Source organism: Talpa occidentalis, unplaced genomic scaffold, assembly GCF_014898055.3.
Source record: "Talpa occidentalis isolate TD23 unplaced genomic scaffold, MPIMG_talOcc4v2.1 talOcc4.11, whole genome shotgun sequence".
NCBI classification, from domain to species: Eukaryota; Metazoa; Chordata; class Mammalia; order Eulipotyphla; family Talpidae; genus Talpa; species Talpa occidentalis.
In genome coordinates, this window is record NW_023601104.1 from 67,802,360 (window position 1) to 67,824,793 (window position 22,434).

The following is a 22,434-nucleotide window of genomic DNA, read 5'->3' on the forward strand; positions in this document are numbered from 1 at the left end:
AGAAGACACAGGCTATGAACCAGGAAGAGGGCCCACACCTAACTATGCCTGGTCTTGGACTTTCAGCCTCTAGAACTGTGACAAATAAATTTCTGTTGTTTATAAGGCACCCAGTCTGTGGTGTTTTGTTTTAGCAGCCCAAATGGATGGAGACACATGCATTCAATCTGAGCTGAATGCCAATGGGAGGTCTATTTGCTGAAGCCTATCTCCAGAGCCAGGAGTAAGAGGGAGCAAGGAAGAGCACTGCAGGCTTCTCTGTCTTTGCTTTTAGCTGCATATACAGGTAAGATGGGGGTGGACAAGTAACTTCTATCTTTTGACTTCAGGATGTTTAATGGGCCCTATTCCCCAGCCCACCTCTTTATGACAAGAATGCAACTCTAGTGCAACAAGCAAGTTGTCCAATAGGCACCATAGGAATTCATCCCAAGTGGCTTGGATATTAAGATGGCAGAGATTTAGGGATCTCCCCATCTGCCAGAGCTTCCCTCCTGTATGACTCACCCCACACCCAGGAAGGGCTGCAACTTTCCGCAGGCCCCGACATCTCTCATGCTGGGCAGCTGTCTTTCCCAGACAACTCCCTAAACCACTATATCTAAAGCCAGAATGCCTGGGAGCTCAACACTCTTGCTTGTTTCTACTAAAAGTCCATCTTTTACCTGACCCATAAAAATTGTAGAAGTAAATGAAAACCACACAACTGAAAACAAGTGAATGTTGTTTACTAGGGTCTTGCTATAGCAATAGAATCAACCACCATTACTTGCATTTGGCAGAGACTCAAAGGCAAGCAAAGAAAATGGAAAAGCTCCATAGTAAAAAAAAAAATAGGTACAACTTTAGGCTGTTGGCATGGGATGGTTGTTGTTGGCATGGGGTAGCTGAAGGCGAGTTAATTGGAAACAGGGCATGTAATATAATTGCTTTGGAGGAACTCGTTTGGCTTACTTTTATCAGTCCTGAGTTGGAAGCGGAGGTGAAAATTAGGGAAGTTCACAGTCATTGATCAGGACCTGACCACTCTGGGCAGCTGGCTGCAGATGCTGTGATATTGTTGTTTGACTTCCTAGATTGACTGCTACAAAGGTTGTGGGTTAGGGTTTTATTGTCTACAGTCTTGTTGTCTATCTTTAATTCAACATCTCAGAATGGAGAGCAATGGTGGGTAGGATAAAATTATTTCCTGTTTACCAATACCTGGCCCTAGCACTCTTGTGAGGGCGTAAGATACAAGGACTGAAGGACCTGTGCCTTCTCTCAAGCTAAATTTTCAGCTAAAGCCTATTCCTTAAGCAGTGGTTCTCAACCCTGGAAGTTATTTTGCCCCTTGGGGGATGATGGCAAAGTCTATAGACATTTTTAGTTGTCACAACTGGGGAGAGATATTGGTATCTAATGAGTAGATGCCAGAGATACTGCTAAATATCCTACAGTGCACAGGAAAGTCCCATATAACAAAGTTATCTGGCCCAAATGTCAGTAGTGCTAAGTCACAACTTATGTGTGTGGTGCTGTGGAATTTACTTTTACTTTCTGTATTAAAAAAAAATTCAATATATTTATATACCAACTGCCAAATAGATAGTTCCCCTATTTGGAAACAGGGAATATATCCTAACGATAAATAAAGTTATACAAATTATATGATGATTTGTATTACAGATTTATTTGTATATCAGAAAAATTGACAACTACCTAAATAACCAGGAATAAGAGAATGAATTCTTATCTATCTACTGAGTGGAATATTATGCATCCTTAAAAGCGATTACCTTAAATAGTATTTGGTAGCATGGAAAATGTATCTAATTTAATGGAAAGTGAAAAAGTCAGGAAAAGGGAATACACCTCCACTTGTTCTGTGGGAGGCACCCTCTTTCTCCTTGCATGAGAGCACCAGTGGAGATTTCCCAGGGGTCCTTTACAATTTCAAGTTTTCCCTGCATCCTCCGTTAGGATAGAATAGACTAAGACATTAAGTGGAAAATGTCCTGTTTCAGGTTATTGCAGATCTCAGATTGTAATGGCTTCATCATAGAACAAGTTAGATATGTGATGTTAATAAGTTATCAAGCTCTAAGCTGAGATTTCAGGTGGTCGTCTTTCTATTTCCTAGTTCTTAGCACATAAAGTTCTAAATGCCGGGCCTAGCTCACTGAATAATCCTAATATATTAGGCAAGGGTGTCATTCAAGTCTTCAGGGGGAGTGGGTAAAATTTCTCTAGGAATTTTTTTTCAATGGGTATTGTTTAAAAAAAATTGACAAATTGAGAGATCCAATTGACTTTATTAAATGATTCATGAATTGGGCAGCATCTCCTCCAGATATTAAAAGCAAATGTTGGTTACATAATAAGGATAGTTACAGACAGAAAGAGGTTATTATCAGAAGGAAGGATTATTTCAGGCAAATTCACCTTCCCTCAGAGGAAGGCAGGGAGGTTATAGGCGCAGATGACCTCCCTGGTGGTGGTTAGGAAACTCCAGATTGATTAGTTCAGGATGACACTTTTGGAAAAATTGAAACTGCAATAGGTATTAAGTCTGGGTGGGGGCCCAACATGAAGGACTCCCTCGAAGGCCTTTTTCCCCTGTTTTCAACAACATGCATCCTTCACTTGGAAGGGTAGAAGTTAGGAAGTGGTAACAAGGTTAGGGAGGTCAACTAGGTTAGGGATTGTACACAACAAATATTACTTCTTCCATACCTATGTATACATAATAGTTTGACACTTCCATTTCTAAATATCCCAATGGCCCAGACTTCCCCCTGCTAAGCACATGATCTGGGAGTTACTAAAAATTTAAGTCTGTAGCTAGTGTCTGAATATGACTCCTCTGGCCTTGGAAGGCAAAGCCTTGTCCTGGCGATCCCCATATGCTAGAAGTTGCCTTGTTTCCTACACAGGAAATGGTTCTTGTGGAAATGAAATTATACTTCCACCTGTGAACAGTATTGGACATTATTAGAAAGCAGCAGGACCAGGAGAACCATAGTGGAAAAGTGAGAAAAAAAATCAACTTTAAATAATTGTTAGGAGACCATTTCTGTTTCCTGGTTTCTGTTAGTCAAATATTCAATGTCTCCTATGCCCAAAACCTTGAACTTACTTAAAACCCAGTGTAGCTAACTCAAACCATGCTTGTTTTTGGACTATGGGATTTTTCATTTTGCTTTCATCCCTTTGGTGAATTACAATATCACATATCTTTGCTCAATATTAGTCACTGTCCTAAAATGTTTCCTTTTGATTTTGTAAAACAAAATCTGTTCCAACCTATCTTTAATTGTTGCTTTTCTTTTGTTAGGATATTTTCTCAGTGAACTGGGTACTCTTTATCCCAGTTAAGTAAATGAAGCTATTCTAATTTTCAGTTAAGTTCAGGTTTTCACAGCACTTCCAGCTCACTTCCAAGGTTCACATTTTAGACTTTAAGACAAAGACTTTATGGCAGAATATAATGTTAATTCAGACTTTGAATGATCTTGCTTCCAAATATGGCTTCACTACTTACAGAGGCTGGCCTCTCCGGGCCACTGTTTGTTCATCTAAACTAATGAAAACAACCATGTCTCATAAATTGGTGTGAAATAATATAGAAAATGTTTCTCACTGCAATTGATACATAGTAATCATTAAATCTGACCTCTATCTTTCTTTTTTGAGTTACACTAAGATACCTTTTTGCCAACAATGTATAAAAGAGGTCATTCATTCTGAACTCTATTATTATCATTATGATTTTTATTATTATTCTTGAGAGTGATGACATTTTTACCTTCAACTCTTTTAGTCACTGGCAAAATTAAACCTCCATTTGTTGGAGCCCAGATTCTTTTTCAATTTTCTTTTTGAAACCATGCTTAAAATCACCCATGCCTTTTCCCAAATTCTTCCCAAAGGCACACATCTTTTCTGGCAAAAAGATAAGGAAATTTTTACACACTAACAACCATTAACCATTGTTACTTTGAAAGTTTCTGCTACTTTTCAAAAAGCCCATCTTTTCTTCCTTTAAAAACTCTTTTAGAATGGAAATACTTAAACAAAGTAAATAAAGTAATGATTCCCTCCTATACCCATCAGCAGCTTCAATATTTATCACCATTTTCTCTATCATGTTTTATCTCCCACTCTTTCCTACACCCACACATTTTCCCTAGAGTATTTTGGGGAAAAAATCCCAAACATCATTTTATTGCACCATTAAATACTTTAGACTGAGAGCATTTTGATGCTAACCCTCCAAAAATGTTTATTTTCCTAATTAAGACACAGAAACATCAATTCCAAAGAGCACCTGCACTCCTATGTTTATAGCAGCACTGTTTACAATAGCTAAGCTTTGGAAACAACCCAAATGCCCAAAAATAGATGACTGGATCAAGAAGATGTGGTACATATATACCATGGAATATTACTCAGCATTCAAAAAAGATAAACACATGCAATTTGCAGCAACATGGATGGCACTGGAAGGGATCATGCTCAGCGAAATAAGCCAAAAAGAAAAAGATAAATACCGGATGGTCTCACTCATAACAGGAATCTAGAAAACTTAAATAAGGGACCAGGAAAATGAATATAAGAAAGTGAAAATCAAAATCAACAAAAAACTATGAACCAGAGACACTTTTTGGGGGGTGGGGGGCGGGAGGGGAAGGATTGGGGTCAGAATGGGGCGTTTGCAATTGTATGGGGGAATATAAAAATAAAATTTAATATTTAAAAAAAAAAAAAAAAAAAAGACTATTATATAATCCTGGTAATATGCAATATAGCTAAAATTTTACTATTCTAAGATGGTATCAATACATTCTTTGGCATAGGGTGAATGTAGAGTGCAGAGAATAGCTCAATTTTCTTTCCTGAAATACACAATGAGGGAAATTCCAAAAGCAGGCCAGGACCCAAGTCACCAGGACCCCAGTCACAAACTGGGACAGCATCAGGTACCAGTGGCACTGTAAGCATTTTGCATGGACACTTTGTAGTCTCGCTTACAGAAATGTCTTACTAGAAACAGATGTATCTAATTTTAAGAAAGTTGTCATTAGTCACCACAATCATGAAGTCTGGCAAGCAGGAAGTCTAATGATATTTAGAGTTGAGCAGTTCCACATACAAAGACAGTAGTGCTGGGCTAGGTGAAATATTTCTATATACATGGATTAAGGGAGGGACACCCAGACCCTTCATGGAACAAGAAAATCAAGCAGGTATGTGACTGCTCTTCAGTCACACTCTCCTTTACCTAAAGAAAAGGTGTGAGCCCTGTAAATTGTGAAGCTTTATGGGCCACTCCATTTTATTAGCAATGTGACAAGCCACTATTGCAATCCATCCACCCACCTACTAGTGAAGCAGGATGAATGTTTCATGCCCAATACACTCAGAGCTTAAAACAGAAACACACTATGTCCTACTACATTGGACTGTAGAGCTGTGAATAGAAAGCCTGACAGTGCAAAGCTTTCACTGAAGGCCAACGAAAACTCTGAATATCACAAATACTTCTTATTTTTTAGATTTTAAAGGCAATATTTCTGTTCTGTTTTAATCCAAAATTTGGAAAAGTATCAATCAGTTGAGATTTAGTAAAAATTACATTATTGAGAAAGTATACAGTCTCTTAAAAACTGAATTGAAAATTAAAAATTTAGGGCCTCCCCTGGTGGTGTAGCATTTGAGCGCTGGGCTGTGAAGCTGCCCACAGCCTCTGCAGTGCGGTTTTGATCTCTGGCCGCCAGTGAGGGTCCCACATGGCACGCAGCCCTCTCCTGTCACATCCGCTGCTCCCCTCAACAGTGTACTTCGTCAGCTGCCTGTTCTGTTCCCCGTTCTGGCTCTGGTGAATTCTCTCACCCTCCTGTGCTTCTGACTGTACCCAGTGCTTGTATAAATAAATAAATAAATAATTTTGAAAAAAAGAAAATTAAAAATTTAGGTATAAATCTTACAAAGTAAATAGAAGAGTGACATATGGGATCACTGCAAAACTGTGATCAAAGAAATAAAAGTAAGTCTAAATAAATGGAGAAATACTCCATGTTCATGGATAGGAAGATTAGATTTTTTAAGATGTCAATTCTTCCCCCATTTTATCTATAAATGTAATCCAATCTCAGTCAAAATCTCCACAAGCTATTTTATGGAAATCATCAATCTGATTCTATATGGAATATCTATCTGAGTTTATATGGAAAGGCAAAAGACTTAGAACAACCAACTTAATAATAAAGAACAAAGTCAGAAGACTAACTTTACCCAACTTCAAGATTTACTATAAAACTATGGTAATCAAGATAGTGTCACACTGGAAAATAAAAAATAACAATGGGAAATAGATCAATGGAACAGAATAGAGAGCCTGGAGATAGACCCACACCAAAATACAGTGCACTGACCTTTGAGTAATGCACAAAAGCAATTCAGTAACAAAAGAATAATCTTTTCAATAAATGGTGCTAAAACAATGGGACATCCACATGCAAAATAATGACCCCAGAAATAGAACATATAACTTTCACAAAAAAAACTTAAAATATAGATCATAGACCTAAATCTAAAATGCAAAGTTATGCAATTTTTAGATAGTAACAAAGGGAAAAATATAGGTGGTCTTGGGTATGGTGATGAGTTTTTACACACCCAACTCCACAATTCCTGAAAGAAAATATTGATAAGTTGGACTTCATTAAAATTAATAACTTCTGTTCTGGTAAAGACAATGTTAAGAGAATGAAAACACCAAGCTGTAGACTGGCAGAAAATATTTGTAAAACTTAGATCCAATAAAGCACTTGTATCCAAAATATACAAAGAATTCTTAAAACTCAACATTTCAAAAATAGGCAAAAGATGTCAACATAGCTAAGAATATCTACAGATGGCAAATAAGCTATGGCAAAGATGTTCGACATTAAATATCATTAAGGAATGGCAAATTAGAACAATAGTTAGATATAACTTTATACCTATTAGAGTGGTTAAAATCCAAAACACTGAAAACATCAAATACTACTAAAGTTGTAGAGCAATAGAAACTTTCATTTATAAATGAAAAATGATACAGCAAACTAGAAAGACAGATTGGCAGTTTCTTGCAAAAGTAAACTTCATCTTACTATATTATCCAACATGTGTTTTTTCACATTTACCCAAATAAGCTGAAATTGTATGTCTACACAAAAACCTGCAGCTTTATCAGATGTTGATTTGCAGCTTCATCACTAAATTCAGTGAACAGTAAAGAAACTCATATATCCTTATGTGGAATATTAGTCAGCAATAAACTATCAAACCGTGAAAAGACATAGAGGAACTTGAAATGTATGTCACTAAGCAAAAGAATTCAATCTAAAGCGATTACATACATACTGTAAGATTTCAATTATATGACATTCTGGAAAAGGCATAATTGCAGAGACAGGATCAGTAATTGCAAGGGTTTCAGAGCAAGGGAGGGAGAGAGGAATCGTAGACATAAGGGATTTTCAGAGCATTGGAATGGTGCTGGAGAATGCTGTAATGGTGAATGCATTGTGTTATACACTGTGAAACTCACAGAACTCTACAATATAGAGTGAATGTAATGTAAACTGAGGAATCTTGTTGATAACATATCAATATTGTCTTGTCACTTGCACAAAAGTATACTATGTTGATGCAAGATGTTAATAATAGAGGAAACTACTTTGGGAAGGAGAAAAAGAGGAGATATGTGGAAATTCTCAGTGTTTTCTGCTTCATTTTTCTGCAAACCTAAGATTTTTTAAAATTCTATATTTTAAAGCACTGAATTGGAATTTCTGAGATAAGTGTGGTATTAAAAAGCTAGGATTCTGAGAAAATAGAAAATTCTTTGTTTTGTTAGTAAAACCTGGTCCGAAATATTTTTGCTAGGGTCAGAAGAAACCTTGCATTTTGTCTCCCATAAAAATCTCTTTATCCATATTGACTTTTTCCTGACTCTTCTTTCAACTATAATCTGCTCCCAAGAAGCAATCCATTAGCATAAATGTATAATAAAGACTTGTTTGTTGGTTGATTGTTTGGCTTTGAGAATTGCCTTTAATTCAAAACAGCTCTATTTTTAACCTACTACACTTTCCAGGCACCAGAAGCATCAGAGATCTTTGAATATATAGATGCTCCATTTAACTCCTCCTCCAAACAACCACAGTGTCTAAGTTAAGGTAATAAAGAAGCTTCCTAAATGGTTTCAGCCCATTCCACATTTTTTGTCTATTGTTAACAGAGCAACCAGAGAGATTCTATTAAAACATAACTCTACCATAGTTATGACTCTTAAAAATCTTAAGAAAAACTCCCATCTACTCTGTACCAGCCCCAAAGCCTTCTTGCTGTCATGAAGAGTTGGCCTTTGCAGGAGCCTTAGTCTGGAGATGCTGCCTCAGATATACAGGCAGCTTGCTCCATTCTTCAAGTATTTGGTTACTGTGTCTTTTCAATGTGGCCCAGGTGAACTGCTGTATTTTAATGTTTCCTGTCCTTTCCTTTTTTGATCTATAAAACTTATCATTTTCTAATGTATTATTTAACTTTATTTTTTGTGTTTATTATCTCGCTCTTCCTTAAACTGTAAGGCTCATATGAGCAGAGATTTTGTTGATGTGTTCACAACTTCAGTAATGCCAACACCTAACACTTGCTTGAAACATAGTAGGTGCTCGATAAGTACTTGTTGAATGAGTAAATGAATAGCAGCGTCTACTATGAGCAAATTTCTTTTTGAAGTTTTTGAAGTAACACCCATAATAAATCTGGGCCATTTTATAGCATGATTTACTTTTATGTGATTTTCATAGACATGGAACAATGATTATCCAATTTACCTTTCTAGTGGAAATGACCCTAAATTTGTATTGGACAGCTGTAAAATGTACAAATGTTAGCTGTAGGCTCTTTGAGTCATTGTTAATGACTCAGAGGCTACCTTTCACAATCATGTAATAATATTTTCTTCTAAGGGCAAGTGTTAAATGCAACACTCTTTCCATATTTTTCCTTGTGCTAAAGATGTCCAGCTTCCTGTAATGGTCCAGATTTCCTATAAAGATACATGCACTTGTATATTTTCATCACTAGTTTTATGATGAAATGTCTTCTGAAGTCAAAGAAGATGCTTTATTTATTAGTTTTCTAAAACCAAAAGATAATTACTGTGTCTTTGCATTGCTATTTACTGCATAAGGATAAACGAGCGTTAGCCTTCCAGTTGGAGAGACTGAGTTAACTGCCTCAATCAGTTGAGTTCATACTGACATCTGGAGGCTGTGTTTGGAACCACATGACAACTATTAAACATGAGAGCAATTAGTGACTCCAACCCTGAGGCACTAAGGAAAACATCTAAAACATTTGAAAAATCAAAAAGTAGTTTTAAAAGAGTTTTTGTGAAAGTTTTTGTATCTTCCACATAAAGCTCTGTTGTTTGGGAAGTTTGAGTGTAACTTTAGGGAAAAAATAGCAACCGTGGCTAACATTTCCTGAAAGCTGGCAGAACTCTAATGCTTTCCTTGCAACAATTCATTTCTTCTTAACTCTGTGAGTTAGGGACCATTATTATCTCCGTTTAACAGATGAGATGTAGGCTCAGTGTGGTTGATAATTTCTCAAGGTCACTTGATCAGTCATGGCACGGCAGAACTAAAATCCACAACGCAGTGGGCACTATTGCACAGGCTCTTCAACAAGATTCATGTGTGATACCAAAAGAAATCTCTGTGACGAATAAAACCCTCCAGGTCATTTCCACAAGGAGCCAAGTTACATCACCTGATAAGTCATAAACACTCAAAATATGCAATAGAAAACAACAATATTTCTTGAGCTGAGAATTGGCAGGAGGGGGCAAGGCAGTCTCAGAACAGTATTATCATTGCCAACTAAATTCAAAGTCTATTTGTGAAGTGTCTTGCAGGGTTGAGTTGTGTCCAGCACTACCTTGCTTGAGACCTGAGCTCTCATTTGTGATGAGCCTCAAATGTGGATCTCCAAATGAGATGTATAGACAGCTTTCAAAGATGACTTTCATCATAAAATTTTATGCTCGTGTCCCATTAAAAGATAGTCCAATCTCATCATGTATTTTGGATACATTACTTTTAAAAACGTTGTAATTATCTTCTAAATAGCATAACTATGTTGCACTCCATTTCTGCATTAAAAGTTAATTTATGAAGAGTAGATATACTATAGTTCATGTATTATCATTATAATTTTATTTTGGCATTCAAATTTTTCTGTAATAAACTAAGAGCTTCCAAAGATGACCTTGCAAATTCCCTAAATGTGCAGCTATGTAATTCCACAACTGCACTCAAAACATTTAGCCAAGAAAATGCTAATCTTTCCTTTTAGGACCCTCTTCCCAAAACAAGCCTTCCTTTCTGGTGAAACGTTTGTACTGTGGGTCAGAATGATGATATAAGACTAGATTTCTTCTAAATTTAGATAAAACAAATTTGGGACTTCTCCAATGGTTCAATAAAAATGAATATGTTAAATACACATACATGTATTTATAACAATCAAAAGCTTTGTATAATTATGATTAATCATTGAAAAATCAAGAACTCTATGGGAAGTGAGAATTTTTCTGTCACTAATTTAGTGAGAGTAATGTTTTGTGGCTAGTAAGACATTTAAATTATTTCACCACAAGTTATAATTTATGCAGTTGTGTATTCAGTGACCTGTATGGCTTGGACAGAAATATCATACAATAGAATGAATATTGTATGGGTAAGCTACATTTATTTTATACATTCATTACTTGATGGGCATTTGTGCTGTTTCTTTTTTGTAGCTATTATGAATAATGTTGCTACACCATTTTCATGTACTAGTTTTGTTGTTTTTTTTTGGACAAATGTTTTCATTTCTTTTGAGTATAAACCAAGGGGTGGAACTGCTAGGTCAATGTTAACTTTATGTTTAACTTTTTTTTTCTTTTGAGAATGTTGGAGTTTTGTTTTTTTTTTAAAGATTTATTTATTTATTTATACAAGCACTGGGTACAGTCAGAAGCACAGGAGGGTGAGAGGATTCACCAGAGACAGAGCAGGGAACAGAACAGGCAGACCAATGAAATACACTGCTGAGGGGAGCAGCGGGTGTGGCAGGAGAGGTCTGTCGCGCCATGTGGGACCCTCACCAGTGGCCAGGGATCGAACCGGCACTGCAGAGGCTGTGGGCAGCTTCGCACCCAGCTCTCAACTGCTGCACCACCAGGGGAGGCCCTATATTTAACTTTTTGAGGAACTTATAAATAATTTTTCATAGCAGCCATACCATTTTATTGTCACACCAGCAGGGGAAGAGTGTTCCATTTTCTTCATATCTTTGCTCAGACTTATTACTATCCTTTCATTTTTGTTATTATAGTTACCCTACTGTGTGAAACATGGTATCTCATGGTTTTTTATTTGCATTTCCCAAATGATTAATGAATTTGAGCATCTCTTTACATATTTATTGGTTACTTTTATATATATTTTGCAGAAATTTATACAAATTAATTTGCTCATTTTAAAATTGGGTCTTTTTCATTGTTGAATTGTCATGGATTTTTTAATATATACTAGATGCTAGACTCTGATCAGATATGTCATTTACTAATACTTATACCCTTTATTTGGTGTATCTTTTCTCATTTGATAATGCATTTTGATAAATAAAAGATTTAAGTTTTGATCAAGTTCTATTTATTTTTCTTTGGCTATTTAAGCTTCGTTTCATATCTAAGAAAACTGTGTTTAATCCAAGATCACTAAGAATGACTCAAATGTTTTCTTTTTTTTAAGAAGTGGGGTACAGGCCAGAGTCTCAGGGGGTGAGAAGATTCACCAGAGAGAGTGGGGAGCAGAACAGGCAGATGTACCAAAACACACTGCTGAAAGTAATAGCTGGCGAGACAGGAGAGGTCTGCTGCACCATGTGGGATGCTCCCTAGCCAGCTGGGGATCAAACTTGTGCCACAAAGGCCACCGATGGCCCCACAGCACTGTGCTCAACCCCCTGCATCACCAGGGAGGCCCTCAAATGTTTTCTTCCGAGAGTTTTATTTTTAGTTCTCATATTTATATATTTGATCCATTTTGAGTTAATTGTTGTATGTGGTGTGAGGTAGGAGTCCAAATTAATTTTTTTGTATGAAGATCAGTTGACCCAGCACCATTTATTAGTAAGATTGTTCTTTCTTCATTGAATAATCTTGGCACCCTTGTCAAAAATCAATTGAAATATAGTAAACAAGTAAGAATGGTTTCTAAACAAATATGATCATTTTGCCAGGAATTTGCAGGCATCATATTCTCCATAAATGTGAATAACAGCCTATTTTTAGTAGGGGAAAGTAGATCTAACATTCCAAACTTGAGAATAACAGTCATCACTTAATAACCTTTTATATTCCCATAAGAAGGGAAAAATCCGTGGGAGTGCCAGAGGTCTCTGGCAATCTTCAGTGGTATTTCCCAGGAATCTCTTGGGAAATGGCAATAGCTATCTTAAATTATACTTATTCTTTCTGTAAACTCTAATGGTTTTAGTAGATAACAAAATATTTTAGAATTATGTAAAGTTTAGCAGAAACCTATGGTAACTTTTTGTAACAAAACAACAACACTCTTTTGCTATGTTCTATTCTAGCTGAATTTCAGAGAAATAGATACAGCAGTTCTACAAGAAGTCATGGAAAATCTGACTGCCTCTGGGTTTGCTATGAATCTCAGTAGCATGTGACCAGATAGAAATGCCTTTGCTGAGACCACCCTATGAAGAGAAAAGGCACGTAGAATTTGTTATGAAGAAACAAATGAGCTAAAAATACAAAATTAAGGGGAAACTTTTTATATTGATGAAACATCACCTTAACCATTAAAGCAAGTTCTAAATTTGCAAGGTTGAAGGGATATGCCCCATATAAACAAAGTTCCATGTATGATAAAAATTTAAACAATTGGCATTCTAAATAAAAAATAAATTTATATTAAAGTAAGAAGTAATGCACCTTACCTACCTACTGTGTTTAATGTGGATGCCATAAATGAAAGAGCTCTTAACATTCAAATTAACAGAAAGATTTCCATTTCTTGAGGGAACTATTTTATTTTTTACAGGAAAAGTCAATGCATACAAGTTAAAACAAAAAGGAGAATGTATGAACTGATTAAATGTATGACTTTTCCATTAAAGTAACAGAGAAAAAAATTCCACCTTTTTGGAATTCAGATTCTGGCAGGAGGAAATAAACTGGAACTGGAGTATTGGGAGGGTCAAAAGTGAGGTAAGGCCTCATTAAGTTGATATGATCTGAGTAAGGACCTGAAGACAATGAGAAAGTTAGCCAAACATGTATTTGAAGAAAGAATATTCCAAGCAGAGGAAACAATCATATCAAAGGAAAGAGCCATAAGGTAGAATCTAGAATATTCTAGAAATATCAAGTAATGTGATTAGAGCCAAGTTAAGGCAGAGTAATAAAAGAGGTAGGAATAGGGGAAATAGGGAAAAGTACCAGATGTAGGATCAAAGAGCTTTAATTTGCAACCTGTCACTGGAAGGTTTTGAGCAGAGAAGATAGCTTACATACCAAAAGGGTCACTTTGGCTGCTGTATCTAGAAGAGAATTTAGTGAGTGAAGTCAAAGCAAGGAGATCTATTAGGAGAAATTGCAGAACTTTAGAAACTCCACATGGGACTGGATGGTGGCTCAGTGAAATCAGATGGAAGTAGCCATCAGAGACATTAACTCCTGAGACATTACCTCGATCAAAAGAGAAAGAGCATTGTGAGGGATGCTCCCTTCTTACCTGAGCCTCTAAAAGTATAGACTTGCCATCACCTGAAGTGAGAAAGGTCTGTTCTCCTTTGGAAAGGGAACGGATCAGCTGTTCATTTTTTGAAAGATGAGTCAGAGTAGTTTGTTATATATTGAGTGGAGATTTGAAAAAAAGCAAGTAGATCACAACCTGAAATTTGTGAGAAAGACCTCAGCTAGAGATACAAATTTGGGGGGTCATCAACTTACCTGTGGTATTTAAGGTCATGAGACAGGTAGAACACAAAGGAAATGAGTATAAAGTGAAAAGGTCTGAGGACAGAGCCCTTCAACATGAAGAACCTGCAAAGGCAAATAAGAAGGGACAACTGACCAAATAGGAGAAAATTCAGAATTAGAGTGTGGTGTCTTGGAAATCATATGAAGAAATTAGGTCAAGAAGGGAGCAACTGGGCCTCCCCTGGTGGCGCAGCAGTTGAGTGCTGGGCTGCGAAGCTGCCCACAGCCTCTGCAGCGCTGGTTCCATCCCAGCTGCTGACGAGGGTCCCACATGGCACTCAGACCTCTCCTGCCATGCCCACTGCTCCTCTCAGCAGTGTATTTCATCAGTCTGCCTGTTCTGTTTCCCTCTCTGGCTCTAGTGAATTCTGCTCCCCGCTCTGGCTCTGGTGAATTCTCTCACCCTCCCGCGCTTCTGACTGTACCCAGTGCTTGTATAAATAAATAAATAAATAAATAAATAAATAAATAAATAAATAAATAAATAAACAAACAAATAAATAAATAAATCTTTTTTAAAAAAGGGAGCAACTATTGATAGGTGGTATAAGATGAAGACAGAGTGTGAACAAATTTAATTACGGTCATATGCTTGAGTGAATCTATAGGAGGGATGTTTGTAGATTGCTGATTGAAATGGTAGATGCCATAGTCATTTATAAATAGTAATCAAAGACTGGCATGCAACCACATTAGGGCCCCTATGCTTTAAAGTAGTGGAATGGGGTCTTTTTTTCTTGCCTGCTCACCTAAAATTCCATTAAAACAACACTAAAAGCATACAATGGAAAATAATAGGTCACACTATTGAAAAATGAGAACAATCGATAAATCTGAATTGTGAAAAATTTCTAAAGGACATAAAAGAAATGAAATTGATTGCTAAAGAAATAGACAAAAGCCCAAATCTCAAAAGAAAAATAGAGGCAACCTGCCATGGGGATAAATCTGTTCGCATAAAAATCTCAACAGTGCTTCAAGCTCAGGATCATTTATTAGGCCAGGTAGATACACATAATAGTTGTTAGAGGAAGGAAGGGAGAAAGGAGAGAGGAAAGAAGGAAGAAGAGAGGGAGGGAGTTTGCATTTTGTTCCCAGGGCTTTCTATAAGACTTGCATAACTCTGATAGCAAAACCAGACAAAAATAGCATAAAACCAATTGTTGCACAACTGTGAATATACTAAGAAAAACATTGAATTGTAATCTTTAGATAAGTGAATTATATAGTATGTGAATTATATCTCAATAAAGCTGTTATTTTTTCTAAGCACATAATAATTTATGTAATCACCACCACAATCAAGATACAAGGCTATTCTATCCACAAAGAACAAAACTCTCCCTGATGCTACCGCTATGTAATCACGCCTACCCCACTACCCAATCCCTAACTTCAGTAACCGCACTAAGTTGTTTTCTATCTCTATAACATTGGTTTAATGCTTTTTAAAAAGGATTTAATCACTCTATCTTTCTGTAGATTCTCTTAAAATACTAACCATTCTTATTTTAAAGTCATATGAAATCATTGTGAGTTTTTAAATGTCTGTCATTTCATTTAGATTCCAACCAATTGATTCTACTTTTAATCATACTTCCTAATTTTTAATTGGATGCTGGCCATTGTGTGTGAAAATCTGTAGAGCCACAGGATGATGTTATCTTCTTTAAAAGCGGGTTTTATGTTTTGTTTGGCAGGCAGGTGGAATACGAGCAGATCCTGTTGAGAGTTAATGTTAGCCTTTGTTAGAGCTTGCTCTATTTTCAATTTTACTTCTAGGATGCAGTGTTTCTGGGATTTCAGCATAAAGCTTAGGGGTTTTACTAAATTCTTTTAACTCAGTGAACCTTGAGCTACAATTTCTGTCTCCCAAGAACTTGATGGCTACTCTGCTGTTAGTGCTATTTGTCATATTTGCTTTGTTTCATAGTTGTTAACAATGGGAAGGTTATTCCCATATTGGTTATTTTTTCTTGACCTTCAGGGTATCTTTTAGAGTTCCTGGGTCCTTGCAATGTCTGCTTTATCACTTTGCCTCTTAGCTGTACCTGTCTTACCTCTTTGCCTTCTCTTACTGCTATCTGTGTATCTCCTACCACAATAATGGCTTATCTTGAATCCATCTCTCTTCAGATGACATAAAACTGGTGCTATCATTTATAGAAATTTAAGTACAATGCATAGGAAGACTTTATGTAAAATTTTCTATCTATAGGTATTTTCACACAACTGGTAATCATGTCACTCTCAGAACCCCTTTATTTCTCACCTATAAAAAGATTTCAACTTCCTTTGGAATTATATTGGCATAGTTATTCATGAAAGCTTCTCTGGCCTTCAACTTTTCCCAAATGTCTGTCTCCAAAACTTGATATATCTTTTCAACCATCAAGTAGTAGCCCACAAAAATCAACCAAAATTATGTACTTACTTGAGAAGCAATCAACTCAATTAGAAAAGTAAATACCAGGGCCTCCCTGGTAGCGCAGGGGTTAAAGACACAGCACTCTCAAGCTGTCACCAGCCACTGCAACATGAGTTCCATCCCAGGCCAGGTAGGTTACCCACGTAGGTTACCCAGCAGACCACTCCTGTCTCACCCACTGCTCCCCTCGGCAGTGTATTTCAATACATCTGCCTGTTCTGCTCCCCACTCTGTCTCTGGTGAATCCTCTCACCCCCACACCTTTGGCCTATACCCTAGTTATTGTATGCATAAATAAATCTTTTTTAAAAAAAGTAAATACCAGTGAAATGAGAGTCACATCTCAATCACATCCCCCCTTACCAGCATTTCATGCCTCTGCTTCCCAAATAAATTACTTGTGCTCAACTTCATAGTGTTAGCCCAACATTTGGATGCAAGGTATTGCCTATAACTGATAGCATAGCTAGGTCTTCATAAGGTTTTCGCCAGTTAATGGTCAGAATGATGACGAACGATCTAAGAGGATTAAACTTCTTGCAGAGTCAGAGTTGAAAGACAACAGGGACTTGGGGTATTAAAAATGATAGATTCATTCTAATGATTTCATATTCTTTTCTTATTTTTTCTTAGTCTTAAGGGAGGTAGAAAATCAATTTAATTGTGATATCTTTCTTGGGAGTAGTCTATTAGGAATCCTGGAAAAGCCAAAGAATATTGGAGAGATGGGTGGGGAGATCTGCCCCCAAAAAAAGCTGGGGTGAGGTTATCTTCCCAGGAGCATGTAGAATTCTATAGGCAGGGCCATCACATGTAGCCTGAAAGATTGTTAATGACAGTGCACCAGAGCCCATCATCTACAGAGACTTGAGTGTGAACGGAAACCCCTGGGGTTATGCTGTGCCACATCTGCCTCTATCTATAGAGCTTCTATCTGTAACTATCCCTCCAATCCTGCAATTAGTTAAAGCATAGCAAAGGTAGTCACATCAGTAGCATTATTAATTATGGTGAGAAATCAAACAGCCTAGTTAAAAGCATTGGTTAGTAAATATAATCTTTAGAAGACATTTAAAAATGTAATATCTATACAAGACATGAAAAGAGATATGGATATGTAAAATAGAGAAGGTCATGAAAATTGTGCTAATTTTATATTTATGTTTGTGTTTAAGTACATCAGGATGTCTTGATGCTGACTCAAAGCAACTGTGTCTAGCAAGACAGAATTCTCCTTTCTACATCTCCTGATGCCAGTCTCCCAGGTAAGAAAGCTTTGAAACCTTCTGTGAGAGCTACCTGTCGTCCATCTAACTCCAGACCCAAGATCATGCTTTCCGTGTCCTTGTAACTAAATCTCCTAGGCACAGTCTTAGGGAAAAAAAGTGTAGCAGTTATCATATCCTACCATGTAAAGTCAGATACATCCACTTCTACTCTGTGAAGTTGACTAGGAATTAGGATCAGATTGATACGATAACTGTTTCAGAATTTCTGAATTATCAAGAGCAGAGTACCTATCTGTCTGTCCTGACTCACCTTCCTTACTGGTTCCTAACTGGACCAAGTGGCAGAAATGATAGTTTAAGTAGTGGTGTTCTATATGCAGTGGGGCTTGGGACAAAGTTTCCATGTTGACAATCTTCTTTTTATGTTTAGATTAGGCACACGTCCTCATTGCTTCTTACTCCTGGCTAAACAAGTCTTGTGTTTAGTTTGAATCATCTATCTGTTTTTCTACTCTGTTGTGAAATGGAAGTACCCATCCATTCCTCAGAATATTTCACATGTCCGTAAAGGTTGCAGATCCTCAAAAATAAAAATTGATGAACCAACGATAATTTTGTATATTCATTTTTAGGGATGAATTCGAGATTCAAGGGAGAAAGTTAATTAAATCCAATTCGTTTCATATTTTTTACTGTTTGTGAAAGCTGCAAAGCCCTTGGGGAAAAAGGAAGTTGTAAGGACTCTCAGTTGAATCTAAACTATTTGCCAAGTTCCTAGGCAGGAAAATGAAGTTAGTCAATCTGGTGCCAAACAGCTGCTGAAATGTACAATTTGGAAATGTCCGTTTGTTCAAGATAAGATAGAATAGGTTGATTTTTAAACTTCAAAATTAAGGGGGGAAATTTCCGTGTCTTCATTAGTTATATGTATGGCATCACATTTAATAATTTACATATTTAATGTGTCCGTGCTAATGCTAGCTTTTAAAAATAAGTTCATGAGCTTTCTAAAAGAACTCTAAACTTAGAATGATGGATTCGTAGATTTAATGTAAACCATTTGGATTTTTAAATGATGTTTGAGGGTCTCTATGCTTCAAAAATGTTTCTGTTTGGAAAAAGATACTTTCCAAACAACCAATTAAAATACTTGAGACTATAAAGCTTCCATTTATAAAAGGAGCAAAAACAAATATTTTTTCAAACTTCTGTTTGAAAGCATATGTATAAATGTTTTTGCATTAAAAACTAGGAAATTATTATAGCATTTCTCAGTTTCAAGATAAATTCCTAATCAGTTCACCTATGATACTATCATAAATGAAATTATTGTTACTAATAATTTTGTTTCTCAACAAAATTTATACAAAAAATACTTTCTTTAATTTCATGTTTTTCAGAACTGTAGCATGCCAAAATACATTAAGATACAATCATACATACATAAATTGGAATATAGGTTCACTTGTTTATAACGAATCTAAAATAACAGTGTCTTAAATAATTTAGTTGGAAGTCTATTTTTCTCTCATTCACCATCTGATAGTAAACTGTGCAATGCCAGTTTAAGGAATCTGCTCCATGAAGTCACTCAGTGACCTAGGCTCCTCTATTGTTGTGCCGTCTCTAGGATGCTCCATTTATTCTCATGTCCATAATGGTTTACCACTTAATCCACACTTGAAGCAAGGTAGAAGAAAAACAAAAGCCTGAGCAAGGTGTGCCTCCTCCACTTTAAAGACACAAGCCTGAACATCAAATTAAAGAGCTTCTGCACAGCAAAAGAGACAATAACAAAAACAAAGAGAAACCCCACCAACTGGGAGAACATTTTTGCACCCAACACTAATGATAAAGGACTGATCACAAAAATCTGCAAAGAGCTGATGAGACTCAGCAACAACAAAGAAAATAACCCAGTCAAAAAATGGGCAGAAGAGCTAAAAAGAAACTTCTCAGAAGAGGAAATGCAAATGGCCAACAGACATATGAAAAAATGTTCAACATCACTTGTAATCAGGGAAATGCAAATCAAAACTACCATGAGATACCATCTTACACCAGTGAGAATGGCGCATATTAAAAAAACTAGCAACAACAAATGTTGGAGAGGTTGTGGAGAAAAAGGAACTCTTCTACACTGTTGGTGGGAGTGCAAACTGGTCCAACCACTATGGAGAGCTGTGTGGAGATTTCTGGACCTACTAAACATAGAGCTTCCATATGATCCAGCAATTCCACTCCTAGGTATTTACCCAAAGGACACAGAAACATCAATTCCAAAGAGCACCTGCACACCTATGTTTATAGCAGCACTGTTTACAATAGCTAAGCTTTGGAAACAACCCAAATGCCCAAAAATAGATGACTGGATCAAGAAGATGTGGTACATATACACCATGGAATATTACTCAGCATTCAAAAAAGATAAACACATGCAATTTGCAGCAACATGGATGGCACTGGAAGGGATCATGCTCAGCGAAATAAGCCAAAAAGAAAAAGAAAAATACCGGATGGTCTCACTCATAGCAGGAATCTAGAAAACTTAAATAAGGGACCAGGAAAATGAATATAAGAAAGTGAAAATCAAAATCAACAAAAAACTATGAACCAGAGACACTTTTTGGGGGGTGGGGGGCGGGAGGGGAAGGATTGGGGTCAGAATGGGGCGCTTGCAATTGTATGGGGTAATATAAAAATAAAATTTATTATTAAAAAAAAAAAAAAAAAAGATAAACACATGCAATTTGCAGCAACATGGACGGCGCTGGAAGGGAATCATGCTCAGCGAAATAAGCCAAAAAGAAAAAGAAAAATACCGGATGGTCTCACTCATAGCAGGAATCTAGATAACTTAAATAAGGGACCAGGAAAATGAATAACTATAAGAAAATGAAAATCAAAATCAACAAAAAACTATGAACCAGAGACACTTTTTGGGGGGTGGGGGCCGAGAGGGGAGGGATTGGGGTCAGAATGGGGCATTTGCAATTGTATGGGGGAATATAAAAATAAAATTTATTATTTAAAAAATAAATAAATAAAAATAAAGACACAAGCCTGAATTTACACTCAACATTATCATTTGTATACCATTGATCAGAATTTAGACTGAAACAATTGGGTGCAAGGGATTCTGCTGAATATTCAAAATTTCTCTTAAAGAGGAAGAAGAGAATAGTGATTAGGGACAAATAGCAAGCAGTCTCTTTCACAGACTTGTATCTTTAACCACCAAATATCCAAATGCATATGTCTTGCTTTTCCTTTACCCACAGGAAATACTCCCAAAGTCCCATCCAGTTATATCAAATTCAAAGTTCAAGATCTCTTGGTGATAGGCTTTTCTCTCCATTGTGTGGCTTCTTCTGTTCTGATTACCAATGGCCAAAGGGAAATTTCTTTTTCCACTCACAACGATAGATTTGGAATATTTTGAAAAGGGAAAAGAAAAACACACTGCAGTCATTGTTTCCATAAGTAGCCGTCAAATCCTTCTGCTCAGGGCTTGTGAAGACCCCTGTCCATAATGGAGGTATGTCCATGATTTAGCTGTCTGAGAGGAATTCCCTAATGTCCACCATTCCTAGTTCTGGGAGGTAATTCCTTGTCCATTGGCCTCTGTGGACACATCAGAAGACATTGAGAAGTTAATGTTCCTTAAGGACCACACAGCTTTTCTGTGTAGACTGATGCTTGTTGGCACGTATTTACAAATCTAGAGATTTCTGAGAGAGACAAATCTAGTAAGTATGCAATAATAAGTTCATACTAATACTTTCAATTCCAATCAAACACTATGGAATTCTTCATGTCTTTGTTCCACTCTGTACCACCTTTATCCCTCAGTAAGAGCCTATTTTCTATATCAACATCTGTCCTCATTTGCTCAATTCTAAAATAATTTCAGAAATCCTACATCAATATCTCTACTAACAACAAATTTACAACATAATGTGCAATATGTCTTTATAGTCCTCATCCTTGGAATATATCCCACTAAGGGTGTACACTAGAGTACTATATTCGAAAGCCACTTGGCTTATTTATTTTTGTTTTTGTGTGGCTATGTTGTCATTTTGATATACATTGAGATTCATTTGTGTCTGTTTGTATTCAGTTTTAGATTTTACTTCCATCCTTTCTGATTTATCAATTAATTTTGACCCACAGAAATACGAATAAAGACATATCCTCCCCCAAAAGGGAGATTATAAGGAAGATGTCAATTTCCTTAAAGGTTAGGATGCACTTCTGAATCAAGAAAAAACAGGCAAAGGACATGAACAAAGTTTACCCCCCAAAATTGTAAAAAGTCAGTGGATAGATAGATTAGTAGAACTTACATTTTTTGCACTGATCTGTGAAGATACATGATTTTCACAGTGGTTGACCACACTGCAAGACCTAAATAAATGCTAGTGAAAATGATTGTCATGATCATTGCACTCAGGAGTAATCTGAAAATAAAACAATGATCTACCATCTTTCAAATTTCAGATTAAATAGGTTTTTAAAAACTATTATAATATAATGGTAATATATAGTGTTGGTGGAAATATTAAGAAAATAACTTCATACATTTATGGAAATATAATTTGCTATCTTTTTGGAAGCTCATGTAGCAATATATATCAAAGCATTAAAGTTTGATGAACTCTTACTCAGCAATTGCA

The 22,434-nt window shown here is 36.4% G+C and overlaps 1 long non-coding RNA gene across 1 annotated transcript in view; it reads left to right on the forward strand.

Moving 5' to 3' along the window:
* The window catches only part of LOC119239141 (uncharacterized), an 85,659-nt gene that overhangs the window by 43,108 nt on the left and 20,117 nt on the right, over positions 1–22,434 (forward strand). The window contains exons 8-9 of the long non-coding RNA XR_008550125.1: positions 135–286; positions 17,702–17,791. This is a non-coding gene — a long non-coding RNA (uncharacterized LOC119239141). The remainder of the gene's footprint in view (positions 1–134; positions 287–17,701; positions 17,792–22,434) is intronic.